Source organism: Periplaneta americana, chromosome 3 (genome assembly GCF_040183065.1).
Source record: "Periplaneta americana isolate PAMFEO1 chromosome 3, P.americana_PAMFEO1_priV1, whole genome shotgun sequence".
NCBI lineage: Eukaryota > Metazoa > Arthropoda > Insecta > Blattodea > Blattidae > Periplaneta > Periplaneta americana.
In genome coordinates, this window is record NC_091119.1 from 162,334,254 (window position 1) to 162,356,752 (window position 22,499).

The following is a 22,499-nucleotide window of genomic DNA, read 5'->3' on the forward strand; positions in this document are numbered from 1 at the left end:
GCTTTACTTTTGCAATCTCCAAGCTGTGTTGTGCTGAAGCTGACTACAGCACTTCCCCGCGTAAAAATAGCCAATCAGAGCAGTGATTTCAGCTTCGCACATGCGCATTAATTGTCTACATTCTCATTTAGAGTTTTGAGTAGCACAATGTACCCCCTGAGGCACCAAAGAGCTAAGAGCGAAGACTAAACACTCTATAACGCGTCATGAACATAACCACGGAAAATTGTCAAATGGCAGATCAGATACTATGGTGGTATTGCAAATACATTATTTGAGCAAAAATTATCATTGTACTGTAGCACATAAGGACGGGCCGCCCCTGCTCGCGAGTCACGTTCTCGCCACGGCTGCCCTATCACATGTATCCTCCTATTAGTATATTAAATGTATAATATATCTCAAGTGAATTAATCGTCGTATTTATCTCGGGCATTTTAGGTCTTATAAATTGTGTGTGTGTGTGTGTGTGTGTGTGTGTGTGTGTGTGTGTGTGTGTGTGAGTGTGAGTGTGTATATTCCCCTTTATGTTATGTAACTGATTTTGATTATGTGTAATTTTCTACTTTATTTTATATATTACAAACCGATCTTGACTATTTGTAATTTTATATTATGTAACTGATCTTTTCTATTGTAATTTTCTACTATATTTTATGTAATATCTAAGGTATTTTCTTTTGTGTTGTTTTGTAATCAAATTTTGTATTTCATGTATATTATTAAAACCTGGTTGAGTGGAAGAGAAGGCCTCATGACCTTAACTCTGCCAGGCAAAATAAACCTACTACTACTAGTACTACTACTACTACTACTACTAGTACTACTACTACTACTACTAGTACTAGTACTACTAGTACTACTACTACTACTACTACTACTAGTACTACTACTACTACTATTACTAGTACTACTACTACTACTACTAGTACTAGTACTACTACTACTACTACTACTACTACTACTACCTAATCCGACGTTCCTGGACAATCTACGGTTGCACGTTTCTTGCTTTAATTGATAGAGGGTGGAGAAATGAAGAAAGCTCTGTCTTTGCATGAAGTGGCTACTGTTAAGTGTGGCAAGATAAAAGAGTGAAGTCATAAAAACGCCACCCGAGGTCCGCGAGTCATGGATTGCGGTACATGAGTCAGCTCAGCCTCGGCTGCACACCGGCAGGCCGGCAGGCAGGCACACAGACCTAAAGAGTTGACAGTAATGGAAACACACGACCAGTGCAGAGCAATTTTCTAGATTAAACGTCAGAGCCGGGGAGGGAGAAGGGTGCTTCTGTGATGGCGAGATATATGGCGTTCAAGCAGTAGCTGCAAGGGGGTGGTTGATCTTCTCAAGGGATGACGTCTGGGGGGCTGACTGGATGTCACAGTCCTACCAGAGAAGGGATAAAAGAGATGGACGAGGTCCAGTCGAAATCTTGAAGCTTCCCATATGGATGTCAAATACACAGACTCGCCCTTCAGATTTGTTAAAAAAGAAGAGAGAGGTAATACCCCGTCATAAACATAAAAACCGGGCAAGATATATTGACAGAGACGGGCAGGCGTGTAGGCCTAATGCGTATATAAGAGATTGGATATCAATGATATCGGAGGGCGAGCGAGCGGGCCCTTGTGGTAACACGTGATCGATATTCTGTCCTCTGTAGCCTATCATATCGGAGAGAATGAAGTATCACGCTGGCTTCAGCCGTGCAAGCATGTCTGATCTGCGTCCAGGACTTCGCAATTATGAATCAGAATTTTGTTTGTACTGTAAAAATCAGAGTATTAACTCCAAACTTCTTCTCATGAACCAGTGGCGGCTCGTGGACTCTTGAGCGCCGTTCTCACAACGCAAATAATGCAAAATTCTTCTTTCGTTTTCCCTTGCTCCAAACTTGCATACCTTAAGCAAAGAAAAATAGCCAGGTAAAATGAAATAAATTATAATTAGTCTATTATTATTATTATTATTATTATTATTATTATTATTATTATCATCATCATCTTGGAGCAATAGTAACAAAATATAAATGACACTCGGGAGGAAATTAAACGCAGAATAAATATGGTAAATGCCTGTTATTATTCGGTTGAGAAGCTTTTGTCATTTAGTCTGCTGTCAAAAAATCTGAAAGTTAGAATTTATAAAACAGTTCCCTATTACCGGTTGTTCTGTATGGTTGTGAAACTTGGATTCTCACTTTGAGAGAGGAACAGAGATTAAGGATGTTTGAGAATAATATTCTTAAGAAAATATTTGTGGCTAAGAGGGATAAAGTTACAGGAGGATGGAGAAAGTTTCACAACGCAGAACTGCACGCATTGTATTCTTCACCTGACATAATTAGGAACATTAAATCCAGACGTTTGAAATGGGCAGGGCATGTAGCACGTAAGGGAGAATTCAGACATGCATATAGAGTGTTAGTTGGGAGACCGAGGAAAATAGACCTTTAGGGAGGCCGAGACGTAGATGGGAGGATAATATTAAAATGGATTTGAGGGAGGTGGGATATGATGATAGAGACTGGATTAATCTTGCACAGGACAGGGACCGATGGCGGGCTTATGTAAGGGCGGCAATGAACCTCCGGGTTCCTTAAAAGCCATTTGTAAGTACTTAAGTAATGTTTACTAATTATTGGGTGAATCATTCGTGGAAGAATATAACGAGTGCATTGTAACTTGAGTAGCCTGTCAGAATAGCCGACTTTAACCTTTAAGCGGTAGTCGAAAATTAATTAGATCCCATATAATGTTGTCTTTCAAGTTAATTTTCTGATTTGCAGTTGTCTGAACTCTGTAGGTTTTACTTATAAATCATGGGCTGCAAAAAACGTTCGAAGTCAATTTTTTTAGGTTTTTACTTAGAGACTGAAATGCATACTCTTAATGTCAATACATAAATCTGCGAAAACATTCTACGTCAGATGCCTTTATAACACTGAGTTGGCCTGTTGAAATCATCAATGCATGCAAAAAGATTCTATGTCACTGACTTAGAGCGTTTTAGCTGCCTACCACAGTAAATGACCCAGAACCAGTAAAGACTGTGGATATAATGGACTTCAAGAATTGGTGACAGGAGTTGTATAATAGTACATTATGCAACGAGCCTATAATGGTAGTAATTAAGACGCGAGTATGTTTATGAAACGAGCGCAAGCGTTATTCTTATCTGACTGAGGAGCGGAACTGACCTTGCACAATACCTCGTAAATTGTGAGATGTCCGCAGACGCGAAAGTATTGATTTTTTCCGAGAAACAAATGTCGACATTGACCTTGATATAGCCTAATCTAGAGAGTAAAATAAACATTAGGTCTAATCTTGATATAACCTTGAAATTGAATTAGACATTGAAAAACGAGATGAGAAATTGAATTTATTTGAACATTATTTACAATTAACGCTAATTATTATAGTAACAGAACTAGTTGTCATTCGATTGCATATCCGAGAATAATCGATACTTGCGCTTTCATATTGCTACAATGGTATTTTCTGATTGGTGGAACACCTGAACTTTTAGGTGTACTTTAATTAGGTCCATTAAAGGGCTACTACCAGGTGTATAATTACTACATTTCTGCATGGTCGAACATAAAATAAATTGCGTTTCAGAGGAAACACGAGGAAGGAATGTTTGTAAAAAAAATCAAAATTCGTTTTGGCATAAGTTCTCTCGTGCACTTCACTTATGGAAGTCTGAGAAAGGGCACAATCACAGCTAAACCTTTTATTGATTCCATGGTAACACATACCTACAAATTGTCGCATCTTGCAAATTCAAATTCTACTCTTCCAACAAAATGAGCGTAATTATGCATCACAAAAAGTGTCTGTTAAGAACAGAAGCTTAATGACATTCGATCTCTTCTGCCACTTACATACCTCCTGAATTTATGGATTTCTACCAAGAAATATTGAAATGGCCAACAGGTGATGTAGGCCTAAGTGATGGTGACAATGAACATGATATCAGTGACTAAGGAACTAGACAAAGTTCAAATACTGTACTTATGTAGGCCTTTGTATGGGTGGTACAAATGAATAAATCCTGGACTGAGACTAATCTAGGACAGTTAAAATACATCAACATGCACTGTATGAAATAAATGTAGGCCTATTGTTTGTGATAATCTAGTTTTTATTAGATAGATAGTGATATATTTATTGATATTAGTTCACAAAAGTACAAACAATAATTTAAAAAATGATTTATATACAAAAGTAGTTATAGGCCTACATAATTAATATGCAATTTCCTAAACAAATTAATTTATCGCAAACCTCAGTAATTAATTGTTCAAACTTGCACTTGCGTCTAGTTTTAGTACATGTTTAAACCAATCGTGATGACTATTAAAACTTTAAAACTTATTTATCTGCACTTTTTTACAATTTTCTACCATGAACATTTTTAACTTAATTTTTCTTCTTTTTTTTTACTTCAAACATCTAAATTTATTCTATATATTTCATATTTATGTTTAATTGTAGGTTCACTTATGCCTATTAACTAATTCTTCCATGTCATCACAATGCATCCAGGTTAGCAGTTGTTGACATATAGCCAGCACACTGCAATAGCTGAATCGGTATTTCTCAGTGAGTACAGTAGATCAGTCTAAATTCCTGCTACATGCTTGTCAGCAGGTTATTTGCTTATTTATAATCTTGCAGCATACATGTAAACATACTTGACATATTAATTACGTAAATCAATATCAATTACATTTACAACATTCTTTTTCATGCTCACATTTTCGTTTAATACTATTCTACTTTTTATTAAATTTATTTTGTGTAATCTTATTGAAATTTAAAATCTTGAAATATACAAATTAATTTTATGTTGTCTTTATAACTAGTTTTTATTACAAACTTTTCCGTAATAGGCCTATGCAAAAAGGTTCCAAGTCAGATATATAGCCTAAGCCTAATTGTATCAGGCCAAGAGAAATGCATGTAAACCATAGGCTAATAAATAAAATTAAAAACAGACTAACATTAACAGCAGGAAATTATAATACAGCATGATAGAGTATGATATAAAATAGCCTAAGTTATAATTCTTTTATTTTTTTAATTTCGTGGTTTACGACGGAGCGATTTTTTGTTGTTTTCCGAAAAACTACCCTGAACGACTTTGAACGTTTTTGCAGCCCATGACTCATATAGGCCTACGTACATGAGTCGCCGGGCAAATCGCAATATAGCGAACGTAGAAGCTCCGCCCACGACCCCTTCCACTTTTCCCCTACTAGCTCACCAGACACTCTACGTCAGCGGTCGTCAGCACTCGCTGAAATGTGCAACGGGTACGCCGTGCTGTCCCATGTACACCGTCGTGCAGCAGGGAGAGATAGAGAGCATACCCGCTAGTAGCTATGCAGTGTACTATGGTGCGCTGCGTTTTCAGCGGGTAAGAGATTCTGTCCCCAGCGTGCTCTGTGCTGACGACCCCTGCTCTACGTGATAGGTGAGTGTTGTGTCGAATGCACATTTCATGTGGGTGGGGATAACTTCCCCTACTGGCGTTCGCTATATTGCGATTTATCCTCACAGTCGGAACCAGCGACAAACCTGTCACAGCGATAAAATCACAGGACTTGAAATCACACCCCACCATTATTTCACACAAGGAAATAGTCTAGTTAAGAAAAATCGACAATATTTATTTGATAATCGACCTGATTGACGAGTTGGTATAGCGCTGGCCTTGTATGCCCAAGGTTGCGGGTTCGATCCCGGGCTAGGTCGATGGCATTTAAGATTGCTTAAATGCGACAGGCTCATGTCAGTACATTTACTGGCATGTAAAAGAACTCCTGCGGGACAAAATTCCGGCACATCCGGCGACGCTGATATAATCTTGGCAGTTGCGAGCTTCGTTAGATAAAACATAACTTTTTTTTCATTGATATAATTGACATTTTTCTGTACCTAGCTAAGCATGATGTAGGTTTGAAAGGACGTAATGAAGGTTTATTTTTTTCACTGTGTAGGCTTCTATGCGTGTGTGCGCATTTGTGTACCCATGATAAGAGTATACGTATTTGTGAATTAGCTTATTTTATCATCCTATTGTGCCCTCCAAGGAAATAGTTATCTCCGCCTATGTCATCCTTACAGGCCTAAGTTTTCTCTCTCTGCCGCCCTCTTGCCTACTGAGTGACAACAGCGCTGTTCAAGACAAAAAGAAATTGGTGAAATTAAGATGCCTACCCATAGTCTACTTAGGTATAAGATGCTAAATCTCCGTGAGCGACAGTCATCGCCATTTCGTCCGTGCACACTGCACGTGTAGCAGAAGAAGTCGAGTTGCACTGGGTCGTTAGGGACTCGCTTAACGAGCATCCAATCTCTTAGCTGCTGGCAGCGCCGCTTGATTCGCCGGCGGAACTCACGCCGTCCCTCCTCCACCCGCTCACTATTGGTCGATACCACATGACGTCACTGATTGCAGCTTCGTCGTAGACTTTATTGACAATGTCTCTTCCTCCCTTACGATGTCACTTTAATACAGGGTGATTCGTAAATATCACATCTATTGAGCACAACCAGATTTCAATGAAAAAGTAACAGTTTTTGTTAATAAAGAGAACGCATTAAATAATCACAGAAACCTGCAGAAAAGTATATTCTATTATCCATGTGCTGAAAAGGATAAATGTTCATCTCCCCTCTTGCTTAAAAAAGTCCCTTGTGCAGACACTTGTATTTCCCTATTTTGACTATGCTCACATTTTACTGACTGACCTCTCCAGCGACAACAAAACGAAACTTCAACGTGCTCATAATTTGTGTGTACGTTTTGTAAACAATGTTCGTAAATATGATCATATTACCCCATCCCTGGAAACAATAGGTTGGCTTAAACTTGATAAGAAAAGAAATTTACATTCACTTCTCCTTCTCTTCGAAGTCTTGAACTCTTCTATTCCTTCGTACCTGTCGTCACGCTTCACCTACCTTTCTTCCCACCATAATCTGAACACACGCTCTCGTCATGAAACAATACTAACAATACCACCCAATCGCACCTCCTCATATTCATCCTCTTTCACAATAGCCCTGCCAAGACTCTGGAAATCGCTACCTGCTAGCATCAGGGACTGTCGAAATAAAATTGAATTCAAACGCAAACTTACTAGGCACTTGGTCAGTAATTGATTTCTTGTAAATAGTTTCCTTAATCTGTCACAAAATATTTCAATATCCAGTAATTTCATCACTATACAATTTTGTTATTCTAGATTTAATTTGTAATTCAGTAAATATAAAATATTCTTTGTTTTTCTATGATAAATTATCTAGCTTTATTAGTCAGGTAATCTTTTCGTACTTTGATTTTTATTGTAATTGTAATTGTAAATTTTATACTAGGCCTAATTGTAATTTTATTTGTAATTGTAATTGTAAATTTAATACTAATTGTAATTTTATTCTTCATATTATAGTTGGAATCTCCTGGTAGAGGGGCAGAGAAGGCCTGACGGCCTTATCTCTATCAGGTTAAATAAATAAATAAGTACTACTAATACTAATAACTAAGTTATACTAGCTTTCACTAACTAAACTACAGAGTCTATTGCCTCTGACTAGACCTGACGTACTAGCTTTGACTAGACTAGACTACACTAGATTAGACTAGACTAGACTAGACTAGACTAGACTAGACTAGACTAGACTAGACTAACTTTGATCGCGTCTCTGGTTCAGCGCAAGCGCACTCGTCTTCTGTTTCTTTCATTTCACCAACACTCCCCCTCCCCCTCATTTCACCTAGGCTATCACCTGGGTAGCATAATTAGCCTATTTACTTTAGTTCACTTTCTAGACAACATTTATTCAGAACTCCTTGATTTGACTTGGACAATACATACAAGCTACTAAAATTGAGCGGAAAGCAATCATAAATTACTATAACCTTGTTAGAGTCCTCGGTCTCCTGTCACTTAGCTATCCCACCATTCAAACCACTCTAACCTTGTCACATCCTTGGCTTCATTTCACTTAGCTAGAAGAAATGTCAGAAGGAAGTGAAATTGGGAGAGGAGTACGTCAAGGATGTCCTTTATCACCTACTCTGTTCAACATCTACTTGGAGGATTTAGTAAAGAACTGTTTTCAGAACATGGGAGGAGTGATAGTAGGGGAAAGAAGAATGAAGTGCATAAGATTTGCTGATGATATGGCGTTGTTAGCAGAAGAGGAAATGATACTAAAGGATATGCTACTGGAGCTAAATGACAGCTGTGCGCAGTATGGGATGAAGATAAATGCAACTAAGACGAAGAGCATGGTCATAGGAAGAAAAGTAAAGAAGGTAAATTTGCGAATTCTAAATCAGGCAGTAGAGCAAGTGGACAGATTCAAATACTTGGGGTGTACTATAAGCAGTAACATGAGCTGCTGCCAAGAAGTCAAAAGGAGAATAGCAATTGCAAAGGAAACTTTTAACAGAAAAAGGAGCATCTTCTGCGGAACTCTGGAAAAATAACTAAGGAAGAGACTAGTGAAGTCTTTGTGTGGAGTGTAGCATTGTATGGGGCAGAAACGTGGACATTACGACGAAGTGAAGAGAAGCGAATAGAAGCATTTGAAATGTGGATATGGAGAAGGGTGGAGCGTGTAAAATGAGCAGACAGAGTAAGAAACGAAGCTGTGTTCGAAAGAGTGGATGAAGAAAGAATGTTGCTGAAACCGATCAAGAAGAGGAAAAGGAATTGACTGAGTCACTGGTTGAGAAGAAACTGCCTACTGAAGGATGCACTGGAAGGAATGGTGAACGGGAGAAGAGTTCAGGGCAGAAGAAGATATCAAACGACATTAAAATAAGATGATATGCGGAGACAAAGAGGAAGGCAGAAAATAGGAAAGACTGGAGAATGCTGGGTTTGCAGTGAAAGACCTACCCTTGGGGAGAACACTGTGAATAAATTAATCCCCTCATCTAATTCACTCTTGCCTAGTCACAGTCCCCTGTCTCCTGTCACTTATCTATCTCACCATCCAACCCAATTTAACATTGCCAAGGTTCTCGTCCTCATGTCACTTAGCTATCCCCTCATTTAACTCACTCTAACCTTGTCACATTCATATTATTTACTTTGGTTGGAGTGGACTGTACAAGGTGATTCACGATTTTCATACAAAACTTCGGGAAATGATTGCTGACAGCATTATCGTGAAATAAGTTTAAATATCAACATGTGCCTTATTTCAAACCGTTAGGCACATAAAGTTGCAATAATTTTAATGGCGATAATAAATATTTTGTTTTGGGAAATACATAACTATTTGGTTGGGTCACTAGCTGAGAAGAAACTGCCTACTGAAGGATGCACTGAAAGGAATGGTGAACGGGAGAAGAGTTCGGGGCAGAGAAGATATAAAATGATAGACGACATTAAGATAAATGGATCGTATGCGAAAACAAAAAGGAAGACAGAAAATAGGAAAGATTGGAGATTGCTGAATTTGCAGTTGAAGACCTGTTCTTGGACACAAAACTATGAATAAATGAATCCTTAAAAACACATAGGCCTAATTATTTTGTACATTTATGAAAGTTGTTGGCTACATTCCATTAACTGTATTTCACTTAGCCCATGTAACTTCTTATGAGCTAAGTTCGTAGCTGAAACCTTTTCTCCTTGATTTCGTGCGCAGCTATTCTGTAATTGAACATCTAAATGCCGCAGCGTCTTGAACGCTCTGTTAACCGACAAACTACGATGAACGACTGATACGAATTCGAGTCAAGTGAACCTTGAAAGGGCATGAATGAAAGTACTACGTGTAATTACAAACAACCCTGGAAAGTCGAAGTCCGCGATGTCAGAGCACTGTGACGTCATACCAGGAGAGATGTGCAAGTAAACAGAGGCACGCAGGGTTCACAGTAGTTCGCAAAAATAGACGTAGCTCCGTAACCATTGCGCATAGGATCCATGTTAATACAATAAACTTTTTCCACACCTGTTATCTCCGCAATCACGACCTTAAGTTTTGTACGAAACTCGTGTGTCATTCTGTATATCAGCTTTGACTAGAATACACTAGGATCTATAGGACTATCAGCTTTGACTGGACTATAGACTATTAGATTTGAGTTTACTAGACTGCAGTCCTATAACTTTGAATGTAAACTACTAGGCCTATACCTTGACCAAAACTACTTCCGACTTGACAGTTTACAGAGAAGGGGGAGCAGAGTTGTCATTTTCCCATCTTTCGTATAAGCGAGCGCGCTGCCGATAGAGTGCAGTAATGAACGGCTGACACGAACGTATACATTTCTAACCAATTTGTTGAACACTAGGCATTAAAATTTGTGTACATTATTACTTTTATTAGTATATTATTATTATTATTATTATTATTACCACCACCACTACTACTACTACTACTACTACTACTACTACTACTACTACTACTACTACTACTACTACTACTACTACTACTATGTAATACCGTTAGAAAAGCGTCGAAAGGACTGTAGACTGTGAAAACAAGTTCAAATTTAATACGAAGCCTCTACTTTTATGAGTGTCGGTATTAATCAATGTAATATTGTTAGAAATGCGTTAAAAATTCTAAACTGTAAACATATTTATGATTAAAAATCTGCACGGCCTATTTCTTTTCCAATATCGATAACAGTGCTCTTATTATTTTAACACAAGCAGCAGTTCTCATTACGACTTGCGCTCGACTTTTTTAACAAGGCACCTTGTACAATATTCTTTGTTCTCTGTCTGCCTTTCCTTCCTTCCGATACTGCACAAGTCACCTGTTTAGAAACTCTCGCAGAAACTAGAAAACACACACTAGCCATACACTCCACCAATGACAACGAAGATAATACGTATAATAAAATGGAAACAGAATAATTACCGATACCGGTACACTAAACCAATAATACAACTAAATAATATTTTTAATTCACAAAAAGCACGCACTAACCAGCCAACTCAAAGTCATTCCGGGCACTGTATTCACCATTAGGCCGTGGTATTCACGTGCAAATTGTACACATAGACACGGCAACACCGTCCCGTTACCATGGTTACGGCTCTCTCGTGATTGGTTGATTTGAATGGTTGCCATGGTAACATACTAAAGGCGCCATTTGTCAGGTCGGAAGTTGTTTTGGACAGACCATAGCTTCATAGATTAATTTCAACAGCTTTGGCTGGATTATACACTGCGTATACTAACTGGCTCCGCAGGAGAAGTGGCAAGCAGAACGCGGAGACTCGAGGAGTTGTGTTGGTATCATCCAGGTAGAGTCAATGACCTTGGCCGCATTGAATGGTGGAGAGTGGGAGAGAGTGAGAGAGGAGATGTAATATTCCTACGTGTTCGAACCAGGCGCTTCACAGTACCAACTTTACATCGCTGCCGGGTCTAATACTGCCGAGTGCTTCACAGCAGTAAAATTTTGGAAAATATTCAACTTTTTTTTCTCCATTACTGTATCTTGTACAATAATGAAAATTGGTATATTTAAAACACTGTCCTGCTATATGAGAAAAAAAAATATTTTTACGATTTAAAAAAGTTATTTAATTTTTTTTTTCCCCCAAAATTCAGTTCACTGTGCAGTGATGAAGCGTTTCCCACATAACTAAAAAACTATCCAACATTCTGTGATGAAATTCTTTCTGTATATTTATACATGTCATCAACAATATGATGCAAGATCACTCCTCTACCTTTGATAGATTGTCTGATAAAAAATAAATTCGTTTAAAAAATAGTCAAATATCAGTATTTTCTTCTAACACAAATTAAAAAAAATGATTTATTAAGGAATGTAGTTGATTATATTTTAGTAGGTTATTTTACGACGCTGTATCAACATCTCAGGTTATTTAGCGTCTGAATGAAATGAAGGTGATAATGCCAGTGAAATGAGTCCGGGGTCCAGCACCGAAAGTTGCTCAGCATTTGCTCGTATTGGGTTGAGGGAATGTAGTTGATTTTATTTTATTGGGTTATTTTACGACGCTGTATCAACATCTCGGTTATTTAGCGTCTGAACGAAATGAAGGTGATAATGCCGGTGAAATGAGTCCGGGGTCCAGCACCGAAAGTTACCCAGCATTTGCTCGTATTGGGTTGAGGGAATGTAGTTGATTTTATTTTGTTGGGTTATTTTACGACGCTGTATCTACATCTCAGGTTATTTAGCGTCTGAACGAAATGAAGGTGATAATGCCGGTGAAATGAGTCCGGGGTCCAGCACCGAAAGTTACCCAGCATTTGCTCGTATTGGGTTGAGGGAATGTAGTTGATTTTATTTTATTGGGTTATTTTACGACGGTGTATCAACATCTCAGGTTATTTAGCGTCTGAATGAAATGAAAGTGATAATGCCGGTGAAATGAGTCCGGTGTCCAGCACCGAAAGTTACCCAGCATTTGCTCCTATTGGGTTGAGGGAAAACCCCGGAAGAAACCTCAACCAGGTAACTTCCCTCGACCCGGTCCACTTGGTTTCGCGGCCAGACGCGCTGACCGTTACTCCACAGGTGTGGGCGGAATGTAGTTGAAAGAGCATGATATTGTAAATATGAGTTTCAGCAATAAAATAAAAGAGCGAGAATATGAAAAAGTAACAAGTTTATGAGTTATGAGGGAAAGGCTTCATCACTGCACAGTGAACTGCCACCATTTTTAATTTTGAAAAAAAAAAAAAAAAGTATTTTTAATCGTAAAAATATGTTTTTATATATAGCAGAAGGACAGTGTTTTACACATACCAATTTTCATTATTGTACAGGGACATCACTTTATTTTTATCAACATTTTTAACATTAACTTGGCTATACTCGGAAACACTGTTACTCCCCTTCCATTGCAGGAGTTTGGAGTTGCTAGTGCAATATGTAAACAAATCATTTTACTAGCTACAGGAGGATAGAAAAGTAGTGTATCCATTTATGTTACAGGGAAATACAGTATTACGATTTTCAGCTTGATCATTACTTTTACAGTATTTTATCAAAAAACAGTAAAATAGTAACAATTTTTTTTCACAAGCTCAACTCTTCAGGCGGTTATATACGTACATTATGTAATGTCTATTTTATTCAGCATATTACTAACCTAATTTATTCCTGAGAATTTTGTGAGCACTTCCGTAAGAAACCCCAATTTCTACAGCTAACTTCTTGACCGTCTTATTAGGACCTTGCTGCATTCTTTCTCTAGCATCTTCTACAGCTCTTCTGTCACCTTTGTTGGCCATCTTACACTTTTCTTCCTTTCTGTACACTCTGTTGCTCTAAATTTATCTACCAGATTAATGACATTTCTACGAAAATATTCCGTAATGATATAATCAGGAAATTGTGAAAAAAAAAAAACTGTTGTTCACATTCGGTTATATTGTAATTCCAGTTTCCATCATCGTCCTTCATACCTACAAACAGTGAAACAAAACTCTTGTTTAAATAATGCTGTTAAGTACCGTACCATATTATAGGATACCGTACTTTGGGTAACTCTAATCTTCACTTGTGCTCAGTCCACACAGACAAATTCAGTTGTGTTACACACCATACCTGTATGAAAATAGGCCTAAACTTCAATAATATAAGCTTTTTCTTCTATAGAAAACGCAATATATTTCTGAAACACACTGTACTCTGTACTGTTTATTTCACTGCTAGCAACAGCGGCCGTAAGTTTGTGTAACTGGCGTTAGCAAGGACATTGGTGAAAGGGGTGGGAGTCAAGTACATTTAGAAACGCAGGTACAATAAAAATTGAAGTAAAAATAAAATGATGTCCCTGTACAAGATACAGTAATGGAGGAAAAAAAATGTTGAATATTTCCAAAACTTTTATAGCTGTAAACTCTACTTAACCTCTTAAATTTCTATATATTATTTTAATGTACCGAAGTACATATGATATTTCCATGCAGATATTCTGCGTCATCATACGATGAAAGAGTAATGGAACGGAGAAAAACTCTTTCATCGTATGATGACGCAGAATATCTGCATGGAAATATCATATGTACTTCGGTACATTAAAATAATATATATATATATATATATATATATATATATATATATATGATATGCGTAAATCACTTCGTGATTTAGACGGCGCTTATTCCGTCGGATCCCGGCCAACTAGTCACTCATAACGAGTGCACCTCAGCACATGTGTGGACTTCGGTCCTATGTTCATAGATATCTATGACGTAATGCAGAGGGCGGCCACTAGAGGGAACCCAAGAGTTGGAACTTAAACTGAGACGATTCTGTCCGACGCCGGGATGGGTATCCGGTGTGGCTTAGTGGATAAAGCATCAGCACGTAGAGCTGAAAACCCGAGTTCAAGTCCCGGCGCCGGAGAGAATTTTTCTCCATTCCATTACTCTTTCATCTTAAACTTCTGCCTAACCAGGCAGACCAAAATCAAGCAGTCATAAGCATTATTGTGAGTAATGGTCCTGGTGACAAGGTTTATTAGACGAATACCACATAAAGACTACGTAACATTCATCAGAAAGAAAACGAAATCTTTCCATCTGCACCTCTCTGCTTTAGTGAATGAAGCCTTTATGCCTCCAAATGGGCAATCCTCAGCTAAAATATAAAGTTAGAAATTGTAAAGGTCTTGAGTCACAAGAGAGGCCGATGTTTTTTGTGAACTTTTTTTTATACTTTCCCATTTCTTGCTTTTTTCTCCACCGAGACAAAGAAAGAGCAAGCTCGGTTGCCTGGGGGTGATAAATGGAGCAGACATTCCCGCACTGCACCCCCTCCTCCCCGTATTTGGGTCCCCTCGTCTATCTCTTCGGATGTAGAGAATGCCCCATGTAAAGTGTTCTTTCTGCACGCATAAAGCCGACTAGCACAGCCCATTATTTCCCACCTCGCCTTGCATTTGTCTCTTGTTGAAATATTCCCGCAACGACAAAACTCGTAACGAGTCCGGAGGGAATCATCGGGGGGAGATTAAGCGAGTCCACTTGCTTGGATTCCGGGCCTATGGAGGAATTAATGACGCTGCACGAAATGTTCAAACTTAGAGGCAAGTTTTATATCGGTGCGCTATCTCCCTGACTTTAAAGTAGCCCGGTTCCCACTGTGGCGTTCCTCTTGGAACATGTTCCCGAAAGATACTACTCCAGTCATGAATTCAAGGGTGGTTCTGGTGGGAATTTCCCCTTTGGATTCCAAAATGCCCCCTTCTCCAGAGATTTCAGTCTTTTTTAACTAAAATATAATTTATGCTCGACCATGCCGAAATGTAGTAATTATACACCTGCATGTCATTAAAGTACACCTATTCATTAAAGTTCAGGTTTTCGATTATTCTCGGATATGCAATCGAAAGACAACTAGGGAAACGTCACGGAGGCTGGAAATCCAATACTGTCGCAGAAGGTTATGTTCTGTTATATAATAATTAGCGTTAATTGCAAATAATGTTCAAATAAATTCACTTTGTCATCTCGTTTTTCAATGTCGAATTCAATTTCAAGGTTATATCAAGATTAAGTTTCATCTTACTCTCTAGATTATATCAAGGTCGTCGACATTCGTTTCCCGGAAAAAATCAATACTTTCGCGTCTGCGCACATCCCACAATTTATGAGGTAGGCTATTGCACTCACTCACATAACAATAACATGAATAACTGATGAATAACTGATCCAGTTTTATGTTCAACTATGTAAGCAAGTTTTAATCCTGGTTGAGTGTAAGAGAAGGCCTTACGGCCTTAATCTGCCAGGTTAAATAAAGCCATTATTATTATTATTATTATTATTATTATTATTATTATTATTATTATTATTATTATTACTTATGAATAATTTCAAGTTATAAATATGGTCGAGCATAAAAAGTCGTATGAAACTTGCCTATAATGGTAATTAAGACGCTCGTATGAAAATTATGAAACAAGCGCAAGCGAGTTTCATAAACATCCTCGAGTCTTAATTACTACCATTATAGGCTCGTTGCATAATGTACTATTATAGGTACAAATTAGGCCTATATTTCAATTTGATATGACTTTTCAGGAACTAAAATAAATTATACATCTTGATTACACAACTTTTAACACTGTATCACTTCGGAATATGTATTATATGACTTTCTTGTGTTAAATTGTATCGTACCTGGTTTACATGTTTCGATCTATTATGGATCATCCTCAGAACTGGTCGTTGTTGGTCTTGGCGCCTCTTGTTTTGTTTCCTGTGAGGGTGTGTTCCTGTGGTATAGTGTAGAGTCAAAGAGTGTGTGTGTTTTGAAGTTGAGTTGTGTGTTGAGAATTTCATTGGGGTGTGTTTTTGTGTGTCTGTATATTTCATATTGTTCTAGTGTGTTTAGTTTCTGGCTTTTTGGTTGGATGTGTAGTATTTCCATGTCTGTGTTGATGTCTCTGTAGGTGTGGTTAGCATTTGTGATGTGTTCTGCATATGTGGAGGTGTTTTGTAATTTTGTTATGGCTGCGATGTGTTCTTTGTAACGTGTTTGAAATAATCTGCCTGTCTGTCCTATGTAGCCTATAACATCGCATACAGAACAAATCACACTCTACAAAAACATCTCAACACACAAACAATACAAACAAACAAATACAACCACACAGGTGTATACAAACTCAAATGTAACACCTGCAACAACTTCTGCATAGGACATTCATATGAAAGGATCATAGTTTCAACGTTCCTTCAATAGATAATCTTACAGTATATATTTCAATGAGTTTTTTTTCTTTATATATTTTGGAATTTCACCTAATTGAACGCAACGTATTCAGTATCCATCTGTGACTGCCATAATTGTTTTGATTTCATTCCGGAATATACTAAAAAAGTATTTTGTTTAACATCGTACTTCGGGTTGTATCCATTGGTTGAGTAAAATTCTACTAGTTTTGAGTAAAATTCTACTGGTTTTGAATAAAATTCTACTGGTTTTGAGTAAAATTCTATTGATTTTGAGTAAAACTCTACTGGTTTTGAGTAAAACTCTACTGGTCTTGAGTAAAATTCTACTGGTTTTGAGTAAAATTCTATTGATTTTGAGTAAAACTCTACTGGTTTTGAGTAAAAATTTACTGGTCTTGAGTAAAATTCTACTGGTTTTGAGTAAAATTCTACTGCTTTGAGTAAAACTCTACTGGTTTTGAGTAAAATTCTACAGGTTTTGAGTAAAATTACAATTTACGATTCTTCATGTATTTGTATTTTTGAAATGGTGTCAAGAACTGGTACGGTAGTGCAGGAGGACTGTCGCAAACTGCAGTCTCGTTTAAAAGTGGTTCGCACCTTCAAAAAGTTTGAGAACCACTGCCCTAAAGGTTGGTGGTCTGCCGGCCTATCTCGATTGGTTGAAATTTGAACCATCTGAGTTTTCAATTTTCGTTGTTACAGTTCTAAAACAGCATGTCTGTTAAGTCTATTCAGGTGAAGAGCACTATTGTTCAATAAAATCACTTCTAATGAATTTGGATGGTTCTTTAAACGTTTCTAATAGGCGAGACATTTATTTTCTATTTCTTGTTTAATTGTTGGGATTGTGAAGATCATGGTAGAATGCAGGTGTATCTGTTGTTGACGTACCAAGGGATGTTTCCTATTATTCGTAGTGTTTTTGATTAGAATCTCAATGTTAGAGTTGCTTGCGGTACCCCAAAGCTGAATTCCATACGTTCAAACAGGTTTTAGAATGGATTTGTAGAGGGTTAATTTACTTACTGCTGATAGCTGTGATTAACCAGTCTAATTTTCTGAATTTAAGAATTAGTTGTTTTCGTTTAGTCCAGATATGTTTCTTCCAATTTAGCCGAAGATCTAGATGCATTCCTAAATATTTCACATCTTCAGTTTGAGATATAGGCCTAATTTGATTGCTGATTTGTACAGGTGGACAGGAGCTTCTTCGAAATTTAAATGTAACGTGCTGACTTTTGGTTTCCTTGATTTTAACTCTCCATTTTAAAGTCAGCTTTCTACGATAGTTGGGTCAAATAATCTTGTAGATCCTGTGACGCAATGCTTGGATTATAATGAACTGCTAAAATAGCAATGTAGTCTGCAAAAGTAGCTAAGGTTGTGTTTAAACTAGTAGGCAGATCAGCAGTAGGCCTATATAAGATAGCACCATGTTTCCTATTAGGTCCATTTTAAACATTATCATGCAAACCAAGATTTAAAATAAAGTTATTAATTTTCTTTTGTTTTCCCCACTTCTGCTCTTCACATGTACAAGAAGTTGACGTTAATGTGTCAACTATGGTGTGTCCAAAACTACTTCCGACCTGACAAATGGCGCCTTTAGCATGTTACTGTGGTAACCATTCAAGTCAACCAATCACGAGAGACGCGTAACCACGGTAACGGGACAGTATTGCCGTGTCTGTGTTTACAAGTTCCACGTGTATACAATGTCAGGGATGACTTTGAGTTGGCTGGTTAGCGCGTGCGTTGTGTGAATTAAAAATATTGTTTAATTTTATTATTGTTTTAGTGTATCGACAATTATCGTGTTTAAATTATAACTTATTGCACGAATTATCTTCGTTGTCATTAGTAGAGTGTGTGACTAGTGTGTGTTTTCTAGTTTCTGCGAAAGTTCTTTCAACGCTTTTCTAGCAATATTACATTATATTAAAGAATACCGGTGCTACTGCTGCTAAAAATAATAACAAATAATAATGTGCACAAATTTTAATGCATAGTATTCAACAAATATGTACGTTCATGTTCGCTACTGCAATCTATCGGCAGCGCGCTTGCTTACACGTAAGATGGACAACATGACAACATTGCTCCCCCCTCTCTGTAAGCTGTCAAGTCGAAAGTAGTTTTGGTCACACCATAGAAGGGAAACATTCAACGTCACAGCACCCTTGCATGCGAGTTTGCATATGAGCGGGTGCATCAATACAACGCCCTCGTTCCAATATTCAGGAGTTCAGTTCTAACCAAATTAACTATTCCGCTATCGACTGACGTTACGTTTCTGATTGAAGCGAGGTAGCAGGCCTATCGACTCCAACTTGCGAAAATTTGCTCCGCTATAATTAATTTTAATTTAATTGGCTAACCATACCGTATTTTTATGTACTTACGTATTTCTTACGTAGATTTTTTTAATATACAGCCCAATTCTGATTTGTCTGTCTCTGGCCCAACCGCGACGTGACATTATTCTCGTAGTCACATTTCCCTTCAGACTGCAGGTAAATGTACTCTAATCAGGGTGAACAGGTAATGAAGTAAAATACCGGAATAGGCCTACTTCTTAGATGCGAGATACGAAACACAAATTTTACAAACTAAAATTCAGGCAATTGCAACTGCGAATTAATGCTGATGCGATAGAAGAAACTAAATACATTTCCTCGTAATTTTAATGCTAATGCAACAACAGCAGTAGATCTACATAGCGCTATAATTTAACATAATCTACCTTAAAAACAATAAGTAGGCCTAGATTACACTTTAATCATGTAGGCCCCTATGTTACACTACTGCCAAACTGCGCAAAATTTTCAGCCTAATTTTCTAATGAACCATTCATTCATAGTGTTCTGCCCAAGCGCAGAACTTTCACTGCAAACCCAGCATTCTCCACATGATGAAAGATGAGTGGAACGGAGAAAAATTCTCTCCGACACCGAGATTTGAACCCGGGTTTTCAGCTCTACATGCTGACGCTCTTTCCACTAAGCTGAAAACCCGGGTTCAAATCCCGGTGCCGGAGAGAATTTTTCTCCGTTCCACTCATCTTTCATCGTATGATTACGCAGAATATCTGCATGGAAATATCATATGTACTTCGGTACATCGTAATAATATATGATATGCGAAAAATAATCACTTAGTGATATAAGACAGCCTTAGTCACTTAGTCACTTAGTCACTTAGTCACTCATATCGAGTGCTCCTCTGCACATGTGTGGACATTGTTCCACTGTCATACATCTATGACGCAGTGCATGAGGGTAGGCCACTAGAGGGAACCCAAGAGGTGGAACTTAAACTGAGAGGATTCGATCCGACATCGGGATGGGAATCCGGTGTGTCTTAGTGGATAGAGCAATAGCACGTAGAGCTGAAAACCCGGGTTCAAATCCCAGTGCCGGAGAGAATTTTTCTCCGTTCCACTCATCTTTCATCATATGATGACTCAGAATTTCTGCACGGAAATATCATATGTATTTCGGTACATCGTAAGAAAACAGCATTCTCCAATCTTTCCTATTTTCTGCCTCTCTTTTTGTCTACACTTATTACAAAATGTATAATAGGTTTTTTTTTGTATCTGTTTTATTTTCATTGTATCATTTCTTAATATGGCAGACTAATGTGTATTATTTTGAATTTCCACTTTATATGCACTGGTTCTTTTATAGGCTGTTTTTATTTTGTCACACCTTATTGTGTTAGACTAATTTGCATTTATATGTAGGCCCTACACTTTTTCTTGCAATTTTATTATATTTTTGGTGGTGTGTAAGAGATGGTCTGATCTTAAATCTTCCATAATAAATAATAAATAATAAAAATTAAATAAGTTACATAAAAGGCGACCCAAGCGATCTACTCGTGCTTAAGCATATATTTTCTTCTAGTATTGAATATAAGAAAGTATGGGAGCTGTAGGCCTACAGTAGGCCTCTTATGTGCTTCAGTGACGTGCATAACACATATTTTACTTTACTGTCTTGTTTAACAAAAAGGCGGTTTTTCTTGACAAGAAGCATATAGAAATGCTAACATGGGTCCTAATATTGTTAAAAATGGGTTGATTCCAACTTCCTTTCTTTAAATATATCTAAATCAGCCTTAGTTCCTTTTTCGTTAACAACTGCTAGTGTTCAAAATTTAAAAATTAGCGATGAATATAGACTAATAATACACAGTGAAAATTGTTTAGATCCCAAAAGTTGTAAATGTCCACCATTGAAAGAAGCCACATATGTGAAATATCTGGGTATCATTATTGATCAAAATTTAAAATGGTCTCATCACATTGCTTATCTTTGTAAGAGGCTTCGTAAAACAATTTATAAATTCGTTAATCTTCGATGCTACTTACCCATTAGAGTTCTACGAAATGTTTATTTGGCCATTTTTCAATATATCATTCAATATGGTATTATTGTTTGGGGTGGAAGTACAAAAATTAATCTTAGTCCGTTAAATTTACTACAAAAACGAATAATTAAAATTTGTTTGAAGAAACGTTTCGATTATCCAACTAAATTAATTTATCCTGAATTTAATGTATTTAATATTGAACAAATTTATAAATATACTCTGTTAAAATTTTATCATAAAAATCGTAATAAGTTTATATTACAGGAACATAATCATGACACGAGACGAAATAATAATTCAACATTAATAGAACCTAATGTTTCACAGCTGCTGGTCTAAAGCATAACATTAATTTTGGCCCTCGGTTGTATAATGCTTTAGCTAAATTACACCCGGTACTTCTAACATGTAACCCACTAACATATAACAAGAAAATTAGAAACGTGTTAATGTCTTCAATTTGATTAAATGAATTTATAGCATATGTATATGAATTAATCAGCCTATATTATATTTGTATTCTATAATTTTGAAATATATATTTTTTCATAAATTGTCCTGCTTTATTCACGTACGATATTATTCTTCTCTATGTTAATATTATATTATATTATATTATATTATATTATATTATATTATATTATATTATATTATATTATATTATATTATGTTATGTTATGTTATGTTATATTATATTATATTATATTATATTATATTATATTATATTATATTATATTATATTATATTATATTATATTATATTATATTATATTATATTATATTATATTATATTATATTATATTATATTATATTATATTATATTATATTATATTATATTATATTATATTATTTCATTGCCGCTGTAATTTTACTTTTAGTTCCTATTTTATTTTATTTCCTATATTCCTCTTATATTAATATATTATATTATATAATTTCACTGTAGCTGTAATTTTAATTTTTGTTCCTATTTTATTTTATTTTGTATATTTCTCTTATAGGCCTATTAATAATATATCTGAACTGTGACCGAACACGAGCGCTGCTCGTTCGGTCCTCAAATTTTGTTAATATTACTGTATCTCCTTTTCTTTTATTGATTGTATTATTTTATTTCTATTTCTCTTGTTTGTAATATTATATAATTAATTAAGTTGATATGTAATTAATTAAGATGATATGTAATTTAGTTGATATGTAAATAAATTAAGGTGATATGTAATTAATTAAGATGATATGTAGTTAAGTTGGTATGTAATTAATTAAGGTGATATGTAATTACTTAAATTGGTAATAGTTGGGTGAAACAGAAGTACTTATAAGTTAGATTTACTTTTGCTTATCGTAGGCGTTATTATAGAATAGCTTTTATTTATAGTCCTAGGTTTATTGCATC

At 36.5% G+C, this 22,499-nt stretch overlaps 1 protein-coding gene across 1 annotated transcript in view; it reads left to right on the plus strand.

Annotated features, from left to right (window-relative positions):
* LOC138697070 (homeotic protein ocelliless-like) overlaps positions 1-22,499 on the plus strand; it is an 82,352-nt gene that overhangs the window by 58,685 nt on the left and 1,168 nt on the right. The window lies entirely within an intron of this gene.